The sequence below is a fragment of the Acomys russatus genome, chromosome X (assembly GCF_903995435.1).
Source record: "Acomys russatus chromosome X, mAcoRus1.1, whole genome shotgun sequence".
Lineage (NCBI taxonomy): Eukaryota > Metazoa > Chordata > Mammalia > Rodentia > Muridae > Acomys > Acomys russatus.
In genome coordinates, this window is record NC_067169.1 from 28,214,781 (window position 1) to 28,220,861 (window position 6,081).

At 43.8% G+C, this 6,081-nt stretch overlaps 1 non-coding gene across 1 annotated transcript; it reads right to left on the bottom strand.

Moving 5' to 3' along the window:
• Positions 1-4,907: 4,907 nt before the first annotated feature.
• On the bottom strand, positions 4,908-5,048 carry LOC127186043 (small nucleolar RNA SNORA48). The gene has a single exon (XR_007830297.1). It is a non-coding gene; the product is annotated as a small nucleolar RNA SNORA48 (small nucleolar RNA).
• Between the last annotated feature and the right edge of the window lie 1,033 nt (positions 5,049-6,081).

Sequence of the window (6,081 nt, forward strand, 5' to 3'; positions counted from 1 at the left end):
ACACAGAGACAGACACACACACGCATGCACGCATGCACTTTGAAATACTCCAAAATCAGAATTTGGGGGCTTGTTATTTTAGTATTGAGGTTATCCCTTCAGGAAAATTCCTGACCACATACAAATGTATTGAAAGAGATCAGTCACGGGGCTGGAAAAAAATAGGTCAGCAGTTAAGAGTGCTCCCTGCTCTTTCAGAGGAGCAGAGTTTGGTTCCCAGCACAGGAGATTCGAGTTTGTTTTTCAGCACCCACGTTAGGTGGCTCACAACAGTCTGTAGCTCTAACTCCAGGCCATCAAGTGCCCTTCTCTGGCCCCTGAAGGCACCTACACATATGTGATGTACACACAAGTAAAAATAAATACTAAAAAGGATAGAAATCACTCAAAAATAAGAACTGTTGCATTTTGCTACCCTCATACAGAGAAGGGAAACAGACTGGAATAAGTCCCTTGAGGGCAAGAATATCAAGCTGTAAATTCCCCAGCAGCATCTGGGAGAAATCATGTTGAAATATGTCTTTGGTCATGTCAGACAAAGTGAGAGGAGATAGAACAGTTTCACTCACACAGACATAAACCCTTTCTTGATTTCCTGAAGACTTGCACTGAGAATTTGCTGGAACAGTAGGGGAGTCAATCAGCCTGGGAGATCAGCTGAGTATTTGAAGACAAAAGCAGGTTTGTTGGTTAAAAGGGAGCAAAAGCAGACAAGAAACTCTGACTTTGCAAAACAGCTCAGCAGGAGAAAAGCTAGCTCCTCGTGGATTTTTCAAGGCTCCGTGGAACTGTTTAATGTTCAGATTCACAAACCTGATAATTGGGCATAAGTCAAATCTCACACTTAGCTCCACCATCTGTTGCTGACATAACATTTTACATAACATCAGAGATGCCAGATGGAGCCTTCGCACTAGCCACGGCCATGCTGCTTCACGGTCACAACATATACGGAATCCCATGCACTCAGAGTCTGTAGCTCTCCAGCACTTCCAAATCACACCTGCCCCCATGGGGGCTGGACCGTCACCAACCCCAGCCTTTCTACCCATGACAGAAGCTTCAGTTTATTTCGATCTAAGGGGAGAAAGGGGACGTAAACACATATTTGAAATGATGCCTGCATGGCAAATTACAATTTATAGTTTGGAATTTATACTGTAGCAAAATCCCAACGCTTTTAAAGAAATCTTTTGGTGCACATAAAGTTGAGATGGTATCAAATGTCCATATAATGAACTAAACCGTCAAAGAAGAAATAGCTATTGTTATGAAACAAAGAGAGAAGGTAGTAGAAGATTTTCTGAGAGAAATAAAATTCCCACCATAAGCCTTGCTCAGCTGAAATATTTTTTTAAATCAAGTGCCAGCTTCCTTGCCTTTAGAACACTTCAACATACAATACTATGAAGAATTGTATTACAGCCCGCATTCTCAGCAGGTGTGACTGCTCTGATATTCTCCAGGTACTCTTTCTGGCTTGTATCCTTCCTTTCTCTACAGCATCTGTAACTGGCACCAATTTTCTGCATTTTTTCTTACCCATTATTAAGACTACTTATGTGACATCATGAGCTAGCCAGGATGGCTTACACCTGTAATCTCAGAACCCTGCCTCAAGAGATACACACGTGCGTGTGCGCGCACGCACACGCACACACACACACACACACACACACACACACACACACACACACACACACACACAGTGGGACAGTGGCTCATATAGAAAGACTTACCCTGATTGTGGACTATGCTATTCAGTAGGCCTAGATAAAAGTGAAGATGGAGGAGGAAGGCAGCCGGCATATGAAACCTCCACTGTTCATGGCTGAGTTCTCTACTGCTGATGCTATTGCCTGTGAACGTCAAACCCCAGCTTACTCCACCCTGCAGTGTGGACTTCTGCTAGCAGCACTCCAGGGAGCTTTCCAGCCTTTCAGCCTCTGACCAGGGCCATCTTGTTGATTCCTCCTATTTGGGGGCTTCTAGCTTCTTGGGTTGAGCGGCTCTTGGTTTGTCTGGCTCTTCAGATTGCAGACAGCCAGAGTGATACTACCCACCCTGTAACTGTGTAAGCCAAGCGAATAAATCTTTTATAATGATATAAATAAAATAAAATGGCAGTATATGAGGTTTTATTCATCAGCTTGCTTTTTCCTTGTCTATTTTGCTAAGTTATACCTACTTTGCTCTACATCTCTTTTGAACTGCTCTGTGACACTCCATCGCTAAGTGCACTATAATGTAATTACCCTTACAAAGCTGCAGAGAAAATCTGCCACATGGTTTTTTGTACATATGTCAGAGAACAGATCAGCTTACAGACTATATGCATGAAGTGAAATTTTCATTCCAGAATGATTTGTGAAGTCACCTATCCCAATAACAAAAAGAATGTATGCACGTGCACGCAGGCGCGCACACACACACACAGACACACAGACACACACACACACACACACACACACACACACACACACACACACACACACACACACACATACTATTGCTGCCCCACTTAGAGACCAGGTCTCATGCAGCCCAGGCTGACTTCGAACTCATTGTGTAACTGAGGATGAGAAAGTTTGTTTTTCTCGATTACCCTAGTCTGTTAGCTATGAAATAGCATAGCTTTGTTTAGTTTGCATTTCCTAAAAATCAGAGAAGTCAAGAAATACGCATCTAGTTAGCATTAAATTTTCCTCATCTGTGTGTTTTCTCATATAGCTTGCCTACAGGATGTCTCTTTGTCTTACTGAATTGTAGACTTCTCTGCATATTTTAAGATACTAGCATATTTTCCTTAACATTTCCATGGCTTCTCTTTTTAAGATTCTTGAAAGTGTTTGCTCTTTGTTGTATTTACATTTCTGCTCTTTGTATTTGTTGCTCTTGTCTTCATTGCAGATTTGTATGCTTGACTGGGAAAGCTTTGAATCTTTAAAACAAAATAGTAACTTTCACATAATGCATCCCAATTCTGCTCACCTCCCCATGCCCTCATATCCACTCTTTATCATTACAACCTTCCTCCCAAAACAGACAGTCAGACAGACAGGTACATACACACACACACACACACACACACACACACACACACACACACACACACAGCAACAAAACAACAACAACAATGACAACAAAAACCAAAGCATAGAAAATGACTCATTGTGGAAGCTGTAGTATGTCACAGTAAGTCCACTACTGTCCCCTCTGTCCATACACCTTCACTTGCAAATAAACGCTCATTGCAATAAGTCATTTGTCTAGTTCAAGGTCTCTGGCTTCTGTGACACCATCAGTATTGGATCCTCATTGGGACCAGTTAGTTATCTTGTTGTTGTCCTGTGTTATGGAGATCTTCAAGCTTTGGAATTACAGGATGTCCCTTTCATGAATCCTAGCCATTCAGATATGATATAGATTTTTTCAGTGGGCCAATTCAGAGCTCTGAATCTGGGCCTGAGTGGTAGCTGACCTGGACAGCCTGTTGGCTTTCTTTTATCCACACCACCAAGGCCAGTTCTCCAGCACTGCTGCCATCTGCAGAAGCCAGGGTCAGCTCTCCTGCTTTCATGCTTTCAGGGCCAGATCATTAGCACCCATGCCTCCAGGGCGAGCTTCATTGTGCTTCCCAGTCAATGTGTTGGGCCCACTCTCTCAAGTCCTGCAGCCTGTGAGGGGCTAGGCCGGCTTTCCCAGTCTCATACCCTCGGGGCTGGTTCACTTGTTCCTTCACCATCAGCATCAGCTCCACTGTGTTGCCCAGGTGAAGTTCAGGGCCTGCTTTCCATTATGTCACAGCCAGTGAGTGTACAGGGATAGCTCTCCTACTCTCATAACCCCAGAGTCAACTCTCCTGGCTACTGCAGGTGGTGAGGACAGGCAGCAGGGAGGACATCACCCCTGAACTCATAATACCTCAAACTAGACAAATGATGAGGCCAGGTCTCCCTCATTCCTGCCCTTGGAGTGGCTCACCCATGCCCTCTGCCACCTGGACCAGCTCTACTGTACTGCTCAGGCAAAGGGCAGGGCCCAATCTCCAGAGTGCTGCAGCTGGTGATGGGCAGGTATAGCTCTTCCCAAGCTCATGACCGTATAGGCAGCTATCCTAACTGCTTGAAGTGTCGAAGGGCTCAGGTGGGGGCCATCACTTCTGTGACCATGCCACCCTACGGCAGACAAGTGGCAGAGTCATCTCTCCCACACTCATGTCCTGGTGACCCACTCACCCATACCTATACCACCAGAGCTAGCTCCACTGTGCCGCCTGGGAAAGACACAGGGCCTGCTCTCCCAAGTAATGCCACTGGTCAAAGATAGGCCAGCTCTCCAAAGCACTACATTCAATGAAGGGTGAGGCCAGTTATTCATAGCCCCTGGGCATTCACAAGGTCCCTGGCCACTGTCCCAGCCACTGCCTCAACCAGGGACATCCCTACGTTCTTTCATGGTAATATGAGCCACAGACGTCCCTGCCCCTCTGTAGCCACTGACTTAGACATAGCCCTCAGTGGCTGATAGGGCTGAGACCTCTCCATGGCCCCAAGTGGCAGGACTTGCCAATCACAATGGGCTACACCTCTCCACCCTCAAGTCTCCAGTTCTGTCTCTCTTCATTATACTTAAACTGCTCCACTTCTCTTTCTCTCCCATCTGTCTACCACACACTCGCACATCATTGTGGCTTCCACTGGAGGTTGGCCACAAGGCTGGTGAGACCCTGGGCAACATCCTCCATTTGTGCAGCATGGTGTGGCAGCAAGCAGGTATCTATGGCCAACATGTGCCATGCACTGGATGACAGGTCTGTGGGTGGCATGGCAATACACAGGTCTGTCTGTCTTCCTCCTCCCATGCTGCACTGCCTCAGATTGATTTGATTTGATATGATTTGATTTATATGAGTCCTAGGCATAAGACAGTTTTGGCCATCAAGACAGGCATCAAGCTTGAATGAACAAAGGACTGCCATATGCTCTGTCCCTGACTGATATAAGAACACCACCAACAAGATGTGCCTTTGCCTATTGCCAGAGGGGAAGGGGTGGTGGTGGTGAAGCTTTGCATTCTAAAGATTATGTCCCTTATATCCTTTTCAGAAGTTGTCATGATTTCTTTTCTATCCAGCTCTTTGGTCTGTTCCACTTACCTCGATGGGGTGCAAAATTGTGAGTACCTTTCCTTTGGAGAAGAATAACTTTCCTGCAGTCATTTGTCAAATCTTCTCTGACCAACTCTGCCCAAATGGAAAAGTGTCACATTGTGACAACTTTTTATCAAGTCTGCATTATTTCACAGGGCAATTTCCCAAATGGCTTACATATTATTTATTGTCTCTTGCTCTCTTGTCAGAATTGTGTGGTCACTTTGTCAAATTCTATGGAACCTCTCCTTGCTATTTTTACTTAAAGCCCATGCATTTATTGATCAATTTGAGAAGTTCCCAATCAATGCTTTTTTTCCATGAATTTTCTGTATCTGCATTTGTTCCAGCCATCTGCTATCCCCTTTATTTTTTGTATGCTTTGTGTAGATTTACTCAGCTAATTTATAAGTTTGTTGTTCTGACAGTTGAGAACTTTATTCTAAGATATTTTCTGTGTCTATCAATAGTTATTTACCTCACTGGTTTGGCTTTAATGAAACATTTTAATAGCACTTGCATTATAACATTGCATGACATAAAATATAAATATAACACTCTCCCACAGAGAGTCAATTATTTTTCAGCTCTCATGAATAATCTCTTGACCACTGCTTTACAAGACCTCATTTATTATGTATTTTTCAGACATGTCAGGGTAATTTTCCATTGATGGATATATTCATTTTTCATGTGACTATCATGAGTGTTTTCAATCCTGTACATTTTGAATATGTCTTTGTATATGCATTTGTGTGTACATAACCCCTCCCAAAAAAAAACCATTCAATAAAATGGTGTGTCTTTTGTCAAAAGAAGTATTCAATCAGGGTCCCCTCATGCCATTGTCTGTTTTATATTCTGCTTTAGTAGCTAGCAGAACAGCTCAATTGCTCTTGCGGTTCTATTAAATCAGTATGCTAATTTGA